The sequence below is a fragment of the Siphateles boraxobius genome, unplaced genomic scaffold (genome assembly GCF_051911475.1).
Source record: "Siphateles boraxobius isolate OS27281-9 unplaced genomic scaffold, OSU_SipBor_1 6, whole genome shotgun sequence".
In the NCBI taxonomy this organism is placed as follows: Eukaryota; Metazoa; Chordata; class Actinopteri; order Cypriniformes; family Leuciscidae; genus Siphateles; species Siphateles boraxobius.
This window is the reverse complement of record NW_027509186.1, coordinates 4,056,906-4,073,149: the sequence shown is the minus strand read 5'-3', so window position 1 is coordinate 4,073,149 and position 16,244 is coordinate 4,056,906. Positions and strand designations below refer to the sequence as shown.

At 41.0% G+C, this 16,244-nt stretch overlaps 1 non-coding gene across 1 annotated transcript; it reads right to left on the bottom strand.

The window, feature by feature from the left end:
• Positions 1-1,765: 1,765 nt before the first annotated feature.
• On the bottom strand, positions 1,766-1,839 carry trnam-cau (transfer RNA methionine (anticodon CAU)). The gene has a single exon. It is a non-coding gene; the product is annotated as a tRNA-Met (tRNA).
• Positions 1,840-16,244: the final 14,405 nt, after the last annotated feature.

Sequence of the window (16,244 nt, the reverse complement as noted above, 5' to 3'; positions counted from 1 at the left end):
AATGTGGCATGTGCTGTGACTCAGGTGAGCGTTAACCCCTAGATTCTAGATCATCTGCCATTCCGTGTAGGTGGAAAAATGCTGCTCATCACTGGCTGTCATGTCAGGATTGCCGAGCGGTCTAAGGCGCTGCGTTCAGGACGCAGTCTCCCCTTGTGGCGTGGGTTCGAATCCCACTTCTGACAAACCTAACCTTTGGCTGCGGGCTCAAGCTAGAGTCTTTAACCCTCTGGCAAGTTTATCCAGAAATGCAGTAATGTTGACAAAGCACTGCAATTCAGTTCATGCTAGAATTAACCAAACATTAAAGTAACACTGACCTGCAGTACATGACCTTTATAGTAACACTTTAGTGCAATGTATGGGATTCTATGCCACTTGGAATTTCAAGTCATGACATTTCAGAAAAAATGGACATGTTGATTGAATCGGATTCAACTGAATTTCACGAAATAACATGTTGTGATGTTTACCGGAAGAAGATGCAGTAGAATTTCATGGCAAGGATTCTTGGAAATTTCTTGGAATGAAATGTCATGGGTTTGGGGGCATGGGGTGGAGTGTCATGACAAAAGATTCAAGGAATGTCATGTAAAACATTACATTAGCATTAACAAGACATGCCATTAGAATGAAAGAATGATATAAGCCTTAACAAAACATTGTAACAACACTGACACATATGACATGAATATGAGAGTAATACTATTACTGCATTTGTTCAACATTAGTCTTAAAAAACACTGGATTTCAATTACAGTGCAAATGAAGAAATGGACAAAGGCATAAAAGGGAATACAGAAAGCAGCTCCTTTATTTACACGGTCCCGTGTATCAAAAAGCACCATTCTGCCCCGTGTGAGGCTCGAACTCACGACCTTCAGATTATGAGACTGACGCGCTGCCTAACTGCGCAAACGTGGCATGTGCTGTGACTCAGGTGAGCGGTGAAGCCCTAGATTCTAGATCACCTGCCATTCCGTGTAGGTGCAAAAATGCTGCTCACCACTGGCCGTCATGTCAGGATTGCCGACCGGTTTAAGGCGCTGCGTTCAGGTCGCAGTCTCCCCTTGTGGCGTGGGTTCGAATCCCACTTCTGACAAACCTAACCATTGGCTCCGGGCCCAAGCTAGAGTCTTTAACCCTCTGGCAAGTTTATCAAGAAATGCAGTAATGTTGACAAAGCACTGCAATTCAGTTCATGCTAGAATTAACCAAACATTAAAGTAACACTGACCTGCAGTACATGGCCTTTAAAGTAACACTTTAGTGCAATGTATGGGATTCTATGGCACTTGGAATTTCAAGTCATGACATTTCAGAAAAAATGGACATGTTGATTGAATCGGATTCAACTGAATTTCACGAAATAACGTTGTGATGTTTACCGGAAGAAGATGCAGTAGAATTTCATGGCAAGGATTCTTGGAAATTTCTTGGAATGAAATGTCATGGGTTTGGGGGCATGGGGTGGAGTGTCATGACACAAGATTCAAGGAATGTCATGTAAAACATTACATTAGCATTAACAAGACATGCCATTAGAATGCAAGAATGATATAAGCCTTAACAAAACATTGTAACAACACTGACACATATGACATGAATATGAGAGTAATACTATTACTGCATTTGTTCAACATTAGTCTTAAAAAACACTGGATTTCAATTACAGTGCATATGAAGAAATGGACAAAGGCATAAAAGGGAATACAGAAAGCAGCTCCTTTATTTACACAGTCCCGTGTATCAAAAAGCACCATTCTGCCCCGTGTGAGGCTCGAACTCACGACCTTCAGATTATGAGACTGACGCGCTGCCTAACTGCGCCAACGTGGCATGTGCTGTGACTCAGATGAGCGTTAACCCCTAGATTCTAGATCATCTGCCATTCCGTGTAGGTGGAAAAATGCTGCTCATCACTGGCCGTCATGTCAGGATGGCCGAGCGGTCTAAGGCGCTGCGTTCAAGCTGGGGAACAATAGTCCAACAAAGGTGGGGAAGAGGGGAAGAAAAGGGGGAAGGGAGAAAAAGAGAGGGGGAAGAAGAGAAAGAAAAAACGAAGAAAAGAAAGGCTGAAATTTGATGGTCAAAGATATGCCTTCATTAGCATAGATCTTATGATACATTTTCCGGTTTCTTCGTGTGTGAAAATCACGCATTTATATCACACTGTTTCCTATTGCAGGTGTGCACCAAGACCGGGGTTCGAATCCAGCTAAAGACAAATTTTTGTAATATTTATTATTTGAATAAATAATCATTATTTTTGAATGCATACTGTTCCCGTTTTAATAAAATATACATATTTAATTTGTTTGTTGTGTTTTTTGATATTCTATCATGAAAAATAATGTTATTTGCATTATTATGCAATGAACAAAGATGCAAATCATTAATTAGTAACTTATATGCTGTAAAATGTTTCACAAGAATAACAAAATGTACAAATTATATTTTTATATACAAATGTTATATTGTTGCAGTGTACTGATAAAATATTGTTATAATAAAGTAAAAGTAAATAAGCTAAATTTTTTAATGCATACTGTTCCAGTGTTTATAAAATATACATACGTAATTTGTTTGTTGTTTTTTGATATTCTTTCATTAAAAAAAAATGCATTATTATGCAACGAACAAAGATGCAACCCATTAAATAGTAACTAATATGAAGACTGTCTGTCACAAGAATAACAAAATGGACAAATTATCTTTTTAAATACAAATGTTATATTGGTGCAGTGTACTGATGAAATATTGTGTTATATGAAAGTAAAAGTAAATAAGCAAATTCTTTTTGAATGCATACTGTTCCAGTGTTAATAAAATATACATATGTAATTTGTTTGTTGTGTTTCTTTGATATTCTTTCATAAAAATATATAATTGCCAATGGAACAGTGTTATTATTTAGTAGTTGTTGTATTATTATTGATCTGATTAAGTATTTTTTTAGGTTACATTCAAACAAGACACTTGCAAATCTGTTATTTGTAGTGAACAAAGATGCAACCCATTAAATAGTAACTAATATGCTGAAAATGTCAATCACAAGAATAACAAAATGTATAAATTATATTTTTTATATACAAATGTTATATTGTTGCAGTGTTCTGATGAACTAGTGTTATATGAAAGTCAAAGTCAAAAAGAAATCACTTGCCAATTTGTTTTTATTTTCCAATCATGCCAACAGAACAGTAATGAATATTAAAATGTTAAATACTGGTAACATGTTTTAAAAATAAATAAATAAAATGAAGAGTTAAATAGGTTTTCAAAAACAAGAAATAAAAAGTTAAAATGTTAAATAACGTTAAAAAAAACAATTAAATAATATTCAACACAAGTATTAACTATTTAAACAACTGTTTACACTATATACATGATGCTATATACATGAAAATATATACATTATTTGGAAATGGTTCTCCGCATTTCCTCCAACCACACCTCTTTTGAAACAGTCTCAGTCTGTGGGCAGTACACCCTGCCCCTGTACTGGCTATGTCCTGTAGCACTTGTTTTAAATTGCCCACATTTTTTGCAAGTGTTGGCCTCTACGGTTCTCCTGTAGGGTCTCTTGGGCATGGCGTCTGGATTGGCAGCTGGTGAAGCGGGTAAGCGGGTGCCCTGTACAGCTGTTGGCTGTAACAGTGGCTGTACCATTTGCATCCCCTGGGCCATTGGGATGCCCTGGATCATTTGCACTCCCTGGAACATTGGCACACCCTGGAACATTGGCACAGCCTGGAACATGGGCACACCCTGGAAACCTGGTGCTGATGGTATAAGTATATTTGGTACCATCTGCAGTGATGCTCCAGATGCAGATGGTGTCAGCAACGTCTGACTCTGCGCTGGTGCCTTGGGTCTGAGAGGGGGTCGCCCAACAGAAGTCTGCCTCTGCTTTGCCTGACCAGCTGTGCTCTCTGGTAGCTTGTACTGGTGCTGCTCCCCTGGTTGTTCTGGCTCAGTCCGTAGACGTTTGGCTACCTGGAGAGGCTCATGATTTTCAGGGAGGGGCTGAGGCAACTGAATGCCCTGAAGCAGCACAGACAGCTCCTGCTTTTTCTGTCTTTTGTTATACCACTGAAGCAGGGTGTTCTGGTTAACCTCCACCAGCTGCATGGATGTTCCTCCCATCACCAAGCTGTTGCCCAGTACAAGCTGCCTTATCCTGCGATAGTCTTGCAGGATCAGAGACCATCTTGACAGGGCTCCCTTGCCTTTTCTTTTGGGGCTTGGGTGGACAGTGCAAAGTCTGATGAAGATGGTCTCCACCAGACGGCAACAGTCAGGCCACTGAGCAGGTGCGCTGCTTGCACCCAGCACACATCTGGTGGTGCTCTCTACACCAGGGTGAGTGGGCTTCTTCGGGACCTTGAAGCGTCCACTCAGCAGTCTCTTTCGGCATCGACTGTCATACACCACCCGTTCCTTGTCCCGGTCATCCAGGTTCTGCCAAAGAGCAATTATGGTGTTGGCTTCCTGGTTGGTCAGGCTGAGGGCTGTGTGGTCCCGGAGATCCACCAGATATTCTGCCAGCTGGTCCACATGTTGATAACCCGGGATATTTTGGTAGTCAACAGCCTATTAAAAAACACAAACATGCAATACAATTATTACATCACATCTGTCTAATGCATAATTCCATAACTGATTGTGTTATTTTCCTGTTTATCACCGTAAAGCACTGTATAGTACAAAGCAGAGAGCGCCATTCTTGACATTTTACAAAGCACCAAATAAATAAAGATGACTTGACTTGATGTGTATTTGCAGCTTACAAATGAATTTAGGCTGTACTTTTAAATGTAAAATATGTGGAAAGTCTGGATTTAAAGCACTGGATGTTAATTCATCATAATTATTCTAGTTAATTTGAAAGACATACAAAGGAGTAGTATTTACCGTCTCTTCTTCATCAACATCCTGACCAGCATCCTCTGGCTCTGAGGGGAGTGTTGAAACAGATATTTCAGAGGGAACAGGTGTGACAGCAGTCCCTGAGGGTCCAGGTGATGAAGGAGACTGTGTGAGGACAAGTTTGGGGTCAGGGATCAGTGAAGGGGATGTGGAGCCCAGTACAGGTGTGGCACTGCTGGTGACCAGGGTAGAAGAACCCAGTGTCAGTGTGGAAGAGGGTGGTGACAGAACAGCCTCCGGATCTGCTATTGTGTGATCCTCGCTGATGTCACAGAAGCCCTCATCTTCATCTCGCTCCTCCACACTGAGGTCCTCAATGAGCTCTGCTGTCTGCTCAGAGTCAGGATTCATGTCCTGCAGTGCCTGACCAGTCTGCTGGAACAGATACTGCACTCCAATGAGCTCACCTGAAATAAAAACAATAAACAAATGGAAATTAAATAGAATGTTGTGTATCATATTTGATACCTTAGGCTTTTGTAGTAGCTCATATAGTGTGAGAATATAGAGCTCATCGTCAAGGAGAAAAAAAACAAAACAGTTTTATTTAGAGGCCCAACACGTTTAATTATGTGGGCAAAACATGAAATGAAATGCAATACAATGATGATTGAGAGAAAAGTCTGATGATCATTTTGATATTTACATGTAACATGATTTTCTAATCAAGTGAACCCAAGCTGCTTCAGTCTAGTAACTAGTCATTAAATATTAGTAACAATATAAAAGTTATTCTTACAATTACTTTATAAAATCAGTAAATGTTTCACAATGAAAAGAAACGTGAGGCACGAGCTGAAGGTGGACACTTTTACAATTATACTAAAAGACTATAATCAATCAGACGACAGAGGGCATGTTTCCTTAAAAGTTTTGATCATGTTGATCATTTAGAGTCCTTTAGAAACTTGCATATCAATTATGATACAATCGACTCTATAGGGTTAAATCTGACATATAGACGGAGGTTACACAGTAATTGCAAGTTGATAAAATAAAAAATATATAAAATAATTCTCACCGGTGTAACATGCAGGGGGACAAAACGTGGGGACCACTTTCCTGCCAAACAGCTTTTCATAATTGCCGTTTACACAGTGAACAAGTTCTCCTGTGTAGCTGCGCAAAGCTGATGGCTCCGATGACAGGGAAGCAGCCTCCCGGTCCTGGTTCCACCGGTGTAGACCCTCCAGCAGATAAATCTGAAAGTTCAGACTGTTTGCACTGGTCCCTGTAAATAGACACAACAGTGTTCAGGAGGTGTTAAAGGAACACACAAAAACACTTAATGCTCTTTCTTTACACATGCACAGTGTGTGTGACAAAGACAATACCTGGGATGAAACGGTTCAGGTGTAAATGAAAGGACTCGAGAGAAGTGGAGCCTCTGGCACATCTGTAGGTCTTTAGAAGCACACCTCCCTTGTTTAGGCTCCCTGTCTCTGTATAGAGCACAACACCAGGGGGGTCTTGAATGCATTTCACATGCTTCTTCTGGACATTCCAGATGTGCTCCATCCTTTCTCGGTCCAGGAGAGGAACACCCAGGGAGTCTTTGCCCTTGCTGCTCAGGAGCTCTGTAAGCAGCCGCTCAAGGAGAAGGATGGTAGTCTCCTCTCCACAGGTCCTCCTCCGGCAATGGAGTGCCAGCTCATTTCTGGTAAGATGCTTGTGGACATCTTCATCTGTCAGCGGAGGCCAACCCTGGGATATCAACAGCTCTCTCTTTGCTTTGCGAAGCATAGAAACATCAGCCGCATCCCACTCAAAAATGCACGCTGACAGCCGTGACATGAAGATGGGATACAGCTGATGGGCATCAGTTGTACACCCCATGGCAATCCTGCGCATAAAATGCCAGATGTCCAACCGAATCATGAGATCAGGCCACCCTCTGAATCTGGTTTTCAGCTTGGTCTCACCCACATCAGTGCAGCAGCCACAGTCCACGTACAAAACAGCAGGTGGATCCACACTAGCCTGCTGGTACCTTTTCACCAGACCATCGACCATCATGTCCAGTCCTGCTCCTTCCTGTGCTGTCAGCACACTCATGAGCACCTGACCAAACTCATTGCCAACAGAGGTAAGCCAGAGTCCCGTTCCCCTTGCCGTCCCAGCCAGCTTCTTAGTGATCTGCAGTAGATGACAGGAAGCATGCAATGCAATGAAACATCACAACATGTAGAATATGATACTCATGCTCTGATAATGATATAACAGTAAACACCATAAATTAACAAAAATCCCCTGCTAACCTTTTTAGTGGAATCCATCTTCAAGACTGAACCATACGTAGATGTTATCCTTGCATGGATTTCATCCAGCCTTGTCAGGATGTCTTGGCTGTACACGGTGAGCAGCCACTTGCAGCTTGGGACCACTGTAGGCTCTGGGGGTTCCTGGAATTGTATTTGCAACACCCCGGGTCGTTTGAGGAAGTCCACACATTGGGTGGTGTTCCGGGCCATACGCTGGAGCCACTCCTCACTGTGGTTCTCACGCAGCTGTTTGATGACCCGCGTGGGACTGTTGCCTAGGCCACGCTCACGCAGGAGCCGAATGACTCTCATATCACAGGCATACCTTAGGAAAAGCAAAATCCACACATTCATATATTTTACATAATTGATTTGTAAAGTATTTGCAAACATATGTGATGATGGGCTATCAACTGGATGTGGAATTAAAGTGCCCTTACTTCCGCGTGAGGATGACCCGAAATTCAGAGCGATGGCCCAGATCCAGCTGTTGCAGGACAGTCTGACTCCAGGACACATGCGAGGCTTTACACTTGGTACAGATGAGGGTTTCTGTGACCATGTTGTACATCCTATCGATGTCCAAAAAAATCTGTCTGGAGCTGGAGCCTGGTTGTAAATAAGTGCTGGCTGTGGTGGGTAATACCAGAGCTGTAGGTTGTCTCGAAGCTCTGGTTTTCCCTTGGGCCCCATTTTAAAAAGCCTGCTGGCAATCCACCTGTGATCCTCTGGTGGCAAAGTGTCCGACCACAAACGATGCAGTCGAACTGTAGATGCATCTTGCAGTAATGCCCCCGAAGGAGTAGTCTGTGAAGGAAAAAGACAAAACATTTAGTCTAGCAGGTCATTTATTTAATTACCGCTTTATCTATCCAAGACTACCCTCATATAAAATAGAAAATATTGGATGTCAAATACGTACTTAAGGTTATAGAATAAAATGTATACATTTGTTCCAATAGTTTTCAGAATTGTGTCAGCTGCTAGCACTAATTTGTGTGACTCTACTGAGTTGTGACAGTTAATATGCAAATTCAATTATTTTGGACCAATAAAATTTGAAATTACTTACCGAGACAACATGCAATGAAATATAATATATGTTGCATATATAACAAGAGAAAGAAACAGTCATAACTGTCCAATAATTTTAACTAATCCTAGATGGAATTATACAATACTGTTTAAAGGTCTATGTTCAGTAAGATTCTTTTTGTTTTTGAAATATGATTAAAATACAGTCAAAAACAGTAATAGTGGGAAATAATATTGCAATTTAGGATCGCCGCTTATTTGAATCTGTTTTCAAAAGTATTTACAGTTTTTTTAAATCGCTAACAAGCGCTTACCCATACTTCAGATACTTTTTCCTAAACTCTTAACACAGACTCACACCAACAAAACACAATTGGCCAAATGGATAATTTTCTTCTCAAGAACACATTTTGTTACAGATTTTTATGATTGTTTACACACTAAAATAAAAATTTCCACGCAATTTGCAAAATTCTACTCCAATGAGCAAAACCCCTCCACAGATTTGCACAACATTACACACAATGTCTGCTTTACCCTTTTAGCAAAACATTACACACAGTGATTTGTAAAACTCTACACACATTTTCACACCTTAGACACAGATAAGGATTGTGAGGTTACTTCCTTGTCATTACAAAGCCCCGGATTGCCATTGACCACACTAATGAATGAATTGGATATGCACATCCATCAGGCGTGGAAGCACACATGTGCTAATTTGAAAACGCATTACTCAGGAGTGCTATAAAAGGCAGCAGGTGAGTTCACCTGTCTTCAACAAAAATGGAAGGAGCTAGAAGAAGAAGAAGAAGAAGAAGAGTGAGAATAAGAGGGGGGGCTCAAAGAGGAGATGAAGGCGGTAGAGGAAGAGGAGAAGGAGGTAGAGGAAGAGATGAAGGAGGTAGATGAAGAGGAGAAGGAGGTAGAGGAAGAGGAGAAGGAGGTAGAGGAAGAGGAGAAGGAGGTAGAGGAAGAGGTGAAGGAGGTAGATGAAGAGGTGAAGGAGGTAGATGAAGAGGAGGTGGAGGTAGAGGAAGAGGAGAAGGAGGTAGAGGAAGAGGAGAAGGAGGTAGATGAAGAGGAGAAGGAGGTAGAGGAAGAAGAGAAGGAGGTAGAGGAAGAGGAGAAGGAGGTAGAGGAAGAGGTGAAGGAGGTAGATGAAGAGGAGAAGGAGGTAGAGGAAGAGGAGAAGGAGGTAGAGGAAGAGGTGAAGGAGGTAGATGAAGAGGAGAAGGAGGTAGAGGAAGAGGTGAAGGAGGTAGAGGAAGAGGAGGAGGTAGATGAAGAGGAGAAGGAGGTAGAGGAAGAGGTGAAGGAGGTAGATGAAGAGGAGAAGGAGGTAGAGGTTTTCAAAATTGCGTGTAAACAATTGAAAAAAACTGTAAATATATACTAACTCTTCATTTCAAAATAGAACACATCTTTCTCTGCACACACTAACTTTACCAAAACACTGGAAATCTGACTCAGAATGAAATTATTCTGTCAAAGAATAACACTTGTTTTCACTTCACAAGGTACATGCAGTCAATCAAAGTACACCAGGTTTCAAAATACTGGCTATTGTATTACAAAAACTTCATAGACTTTTGTGTTTCAGTTTTACAGGTATTTGCATTTATTGGTTGGGAACTGTATGTCCACATGTACAGTATTCCAGTAAAAAGCAAATCAGTTTTTTTTCCCTTTACTGTGTACCAGTCTCTCTTAGCGAAAGACCGTGGTTGATTACATGGTCAATGATAGTGGCACGAATTTCATCACTGACTACTGTTCTTGCAGCCCTTGGAAGTCCTTAGGCCTGCTCTTCTCCCTGGCCCTGCTCCTCTCACTGCACCTCTCATCTCTCACTGCACCTCTCACTGCACATCTCATCTCTCACTGCACCTCTCACTGCACCTCTCATCTCTCACTGCACCTCTCACTGCACATCTCATCTCTCACTGCACCTCTCACTGCACATCTCACTGCACCTCTCACTGCACCTCTCACTGCACATCTCATCTCTCACTGCACCTATCACTGCACATCTCATCTCTCACTGCACCTCTCACTGCACATCTCACTGCACCTCTCACTGCACCTCTCACTGCACCTCTCACTGCACCTCTCACTGCACCTCTCACTGCATCTCTCACTGCACATCTCACTGCACATCTCACTGCACCTCTCATCTCTCACTGCACCTCTCACTGCACATCTCGCTGCACATCTCACTGCACATCTCATCTCTCACTGCACATCTCACTGCACATCTCACTGCACATCTCATCTCTCACTGCACCTCTCACTGCACATCTCACTGCACCTCTCACTGCACCTCTCATCTCTCACTGCACCTCTCACTGCACCTCTCACTGCACATCTCATCTCTCACTGCACCTATCACTGCACATCTCATCTCTCACTGCACCTCTCACTGCACATCTCACTGCACCTCTCACTGCACCTCTCACTGCACCTCTCACTGCACCTCTCACTGCACCTCTCACTGCATCTCTCACTGCACATCTCACTGCACATCTCACTGCACCTCTCATCTCTCACTGCACCTCTCACTGCACATCTCACTGCACATCTCACTGCACATCTCATCTCTCACTGCACATCTCACTGCACATCTCACTGCACATCTCATCTCTCACTGCACCACTCCCTGCACATCTCACTGCACATCTCACTGCACCTCTCATCTCTCACTGCACCTCTCACTGCACCTCTCACTGCACATCTCAATGCACCTCTCACTGCACAACTCACTGCACCTCTCACTGCACATCTCACTGCACCTCTCACTGCACCTCTCACTGCACATCTCACTGCACATCTCACTGCATCTCTCACTGCATCTGTCACTGCACATCTCACTGCACATCTCACTGCACCTCTCACTGGACATCTCACTGCACATCTCACTGCATCTCTCACTGCACATCTCACTGCATCTCTCACTGCATCTGTCACTGCACATCTCACTGGGCCTGCTCTTCTCCCTGGGCCCCTTGCTCTTACTCTTCCTCGTCCAGACATTACAGTGTTTGTCTTTTTCTGTTTCCAAAAACATCACTCCTCAAAGTCCTCCTTTTAATGTATAAGTGTCAATGTAACAGAAAAAAATAACCCCTGCCACTGAGTCTAAGCCAGACTGGAATCAGCTATGGTTGGCTCAATTTACCCAACATAAATCAGGTGTGTGTCAATTATTCAATTGTTTGTTTATTATCAGCTGAGATATATTGTTTTTGAACTGATATCATTGAAGAAGCCGAGGTTTTTATACTGTATCTAAGGTTTGGAATATTGTTTTTGCTATTGTGGGGTGGTGTGTGTTAACATTTGTAAATACTACAAAAACAATCCATAATTTTGTTGGGAGGTATAGCTTTTCTGTTAAGAAAATGTAAGCATTGTGGAAATGTGTTCACTGACTGCATATTGTGTGAAAACTGTATAGTATTGCTCTTAATTCATTATGATAAGATTTCCTGCATACAAAATATATTTCTAAAAAGTGCACAGATGTGGAATGTGTCTTAGAATGCAATGTGGATTATGCCAGTACTTACAGAGACAGTGGTGCTTGGTGTAGGGGCACTGGACACTGCTGCGCTGGGTTGGTTAACAGCCTGAGATGGTCTCCTAGCCACACTCAGATTTGGCTTTGCAGCAGCAATGTGGGACCCACCAAATCTTGGCTTGGTAAACCAAAAAAGGGCAAAACAATGTCAATGAAAAGACAAATTGAATTGTAACAGCACATTGGCCAAAAATATAATAAAATGTAAAATGAGAAAATATCTATTGATCCTATCATTCATTATATAACTAAAGGACCTGCTTTCTTTCTTTAACTTATTTTTTTGTCTGTGTATTACCACACTCTACTACTTATACAGATTGAAATAAGCACAGTTAGAATAGAAAAATGTGTGGGAAGGTATTGCTAGAATGTGAGTATATAGTAATTTAACAAGTACCTTTTAAAAATGACTTAAAATCAAAAATTGTTTGCACATAGTTTGTAAGAGAAAGCGTTTATTAACAGTGAAGGGGGTGGATTGGAATCCACTGCTGCTTCAATGTATATGTAATGATTGATTATAATTAAGGTATTAATCAATATTTTTCCTTCTAAATATCAAATGAATTGAATGACTTCTCTGGAGATTTTACTTTATTTATATAAGTTACCAGTGTGATTACTGAAATGTTCTTTTCATGTATTCTTTAATGTCTGTATTTGATATCTGAATGCAGTGCTTGCTTATTTAACACAGCTTCCAGAAATGAAATAGGGACTTGTTTTGTGTTTGAGAAAGGTCTTCAATGTGTTTAAACATATAGGGGTAATTGAAGCCAATCGTTTAAGGGGCCATTTCTTTGTTAAAGCCTTTCTTTCCAGTTAGACTAAAGTTTAGCTATCCTTGAGAGAAAGAAGGTTACCCTTGAAATGGCAACAAAGCAGATTCATGATGACTTAATTAATAATACGTGTATAATTAATTGTGCATTAGTGGAATGTTACCTGAGAAATACAGAATGAAAGACGTAGCTTCAGTAGCCAGTTGGAAAAATCAAGAGAGATGCCATGAAGGACGTGAGTGTCCTTTCACCCATAATGGCAAAGCCTAATTAGAGAGGAAGAGGAGAATGCAAGAGCAGAGCCCAGAGAAGAAAGAGATCACATAGGTTACATTGTTCTTTCACCATTTTACTTGATCTAAACCAACCTGAGACAGTGAAACTGACCAATAAGCAGACTACAGCCGCCCCTGTACAAGGTGTCACAGCTGGCAGGTAGGTGTAAAAACATACCAGCCATTTCTACTGAACTTAAACCTTTATACTAAACGCATATTAAAACTGCAATTATATAAAAAAAAAATGTTATTACCTTTGACAAACTTGGTATAATTTTAGAAGTAGGCTGGGGTGGGAGCTGACGCTGACTCTGCACCATGACCTCCTGTGCTGGTCCAGTAGCGGCAGACTGTTGTTCAACAACCCTTGGTGCTTGTCTAATAGAGGCTGTGGCCTGCTTAAGACAACCACAAAAATACATAGGCTACAATAATTGTTGAACGAGAAGAATTTGTTCAGTAAATTATATATATATATAAAAAATACAAGTTACATCTTTACATTGTTACCTTTTGAGTGTGAAAACCACATATGCACTTTGGGACCGCTCCGAGCAAGGTTGTCTGGCCACGAGACTGCATCGGACATCTTTCAATCTGTAAACATTATCACACATATAATATAGAATACATGCATTTCTAACTTATCAGTATGAATGGCACATTCATTTATTGTAGTGTGTCATTTATTTTTATTCATGTTCTTTAAAAGAACAAGAGAGGAACATTTCACACCTTCAAAAAAACATCCATTCACTCAACATCCCCACCCCCACTGCCTCAAATCTTTTTTTTTTTACATAAATAAACATAAATCTCAAATACCTGCAACATTATCTACATACATATCTATAAATAATGATGACATTGAATTAAATGATTAGGATTACAAATATTACATCATGCAAAGGTGACAAAAGCACACTCACCCTTTGGTACACGTCATGCCACTTTTTCTGTCGAGGAGCTGGCCTGTTACCCTCATTTGATGGCCAAACTCCTGTGCTGGCAAACTTTTTTAGCCTTGCAATCCAGTCAGTATCTGACATGGCTTTATGGGATTTTTTGCCAGAATTTTTTTTGTTGGGGGGCTAACGGTTAGGTTATATCGTTTTGAACAACTATAATACAAATTATTTCTTTAAAAAAAGCACACACGATATTTACAATTATAATATATACAATTATATACAAATATAAAATTACATTGTCCGAAAATACAGTTAAAGTTACCGAAAAATATGTTTCGCAGTCCTCCGTTAAAATGATGCTGCCTGACCTCCGTGACAGTGATGCTCGACGTCTGAACTTTTTGACCTCTGACACGCCCCTCAGGATATGTCATTACCTCGAACACCTTCGGCTCAGTTCGGCAACTTGATTGACACTTGGCTAGCTTCCTGACTCCTCCTCCTAGCGGTACTAAGCGTAAACGTGCCATCGACATTTCCTTGTACTCTGATTGGTCAAATGTCGAAAATGATAAGGAAAAAGTCAAGAATGGCGCTCTCTGATTGGCTGCAAATGTTATAATGTCGAGAATGGCGCTCTCTAATTGGCTGCAAATGTTATAGCGCGTCGACGTGATTGGCTGTGGCGTTCAACATTGTTCAACATTATCCCCATTTTGACGGACTATCCTTCGGCAGCTGGCGTTCAAGTCCCAGTCTCCCCTGTAGGCGTGGGTTGGAGTCCCACTTCTGACAAACCTAACCTTTGGCTGCGGGCTGAAACTAGAGTCTTTAACCCTCTGGCAAGTTTATCCAGAAATGCAGTAATGTTGACAAAGCACTGCAATTCAGTTCATGCTAGAATTAAGAGAGGAACATTTCACACCTTCAAAATATCCATTCACTCAACATCCCCACCCCCACTGCCTCAAATCTCTGAATCTCCCAGTGCAAAAAAAATTTTTTTGTTTACATAAATAAACATAATTCTCAAATATCTGCAACATTATCTACATACATATCTATAAATAATGATGACATTGAATTAAATGATTAGGATTAGAATCATTACATCATGCAAAGGTGACAAAAGCACACTCACCCTTTGGTACACGTCATGCCACTTTTTCTGTCGAGGAGCTGGCCTGTTACCCTCATTTGATGGCCAAACTCCTGTGCTGACAAACTTTTTTAGCCTTGCAATCCAGTCAGTATCTGACATGGCTTTATGGGATTTTTTGCCAGACATTTTTTTTGTTGGGGGGCTAACGGTTAGGTTATATCGAACAAAACTACTATCAATAAAAATGATTTCTTAAAAAAAAGCACACACGATATTTACAATTATAATATATATACAATTATATACAAATATAAAATGACATTGTCCAAAAATACCGTTAAAGTGACCGGAAAATATGTTTCGCAGTCCTCCGTTAAAATGATGCTACCTGACCTCCGTGACAGTGATGCTCGACATCTGAACTTCTTGCCCTCTGACATGCCCCACCTGATATGTTATTACTTCGTACACCTTCGGCTCAGTTCGGCAACTTGATTGACACTTGGCTAGCTTCCTGACTCCTCCTCCTAGCAAGGCCGGCGCTATGGGCGGGCCTTAGGGGCCGGGCCCGCCTAGAGAGCTCCTGTGCCACCCCTCCATCCAATTTGCATTTAATAAATTATTTTAATAATAATAATAATAATTTACGTGCAGTATTTATATGTAATATGTGTGTGAGTGTGTCGTAGTTGATTATGCATGGTTGATTTAATACTTAACTTGAGATTTGTGACTATTTGGCTGTTATTATAGGAAGTTGGCTTATAGCATGCTGTGTTCACGGAACAATGCAGACAAGGTTCATTAGTTAACATTAGTTAATGACTAACATGAACTAACCATGAGCGATACATTTGTTACTGTATTTGTTAATGTTAGTTAATAAAAATACAGCTGTTCATTGTTTGTTCATGTTAGTTCACAGCCTATAGGCTATAACTGTAACATGATATCTCATGATAGCCGAAATATGATTGGGCAATAGGCTAATTATAGTTAGGATATTGAAATCGCTGTGAAACTGTTGTAGCTAGTGTTACCACCCGTCCCGTTTTTTCCGGGATTGTTCTTCTTTTTAACAACCTGTCCCGGGAAATGTATAAACTCTCCCTGATATACAAAAGGCTCATAAGAATTATGATATACAAAAGGCTCAAAAAATTTCAAAAGGCTATGTGAATATGTCCCGGTTTTCGAAAGGCTACGAAGAATATGTCCCGGTTTTCGAAAGTCTACGTGAATATACGTTCAAACAGCGCGCACGGCAGAGAGGTAGAGAGCGCGAGACCTTGCGTGCATGAAGCGCATGTAAGCACCCCCCCCCCACAATTTATTTGTTTGTCATAATTAGGCCCCCCCA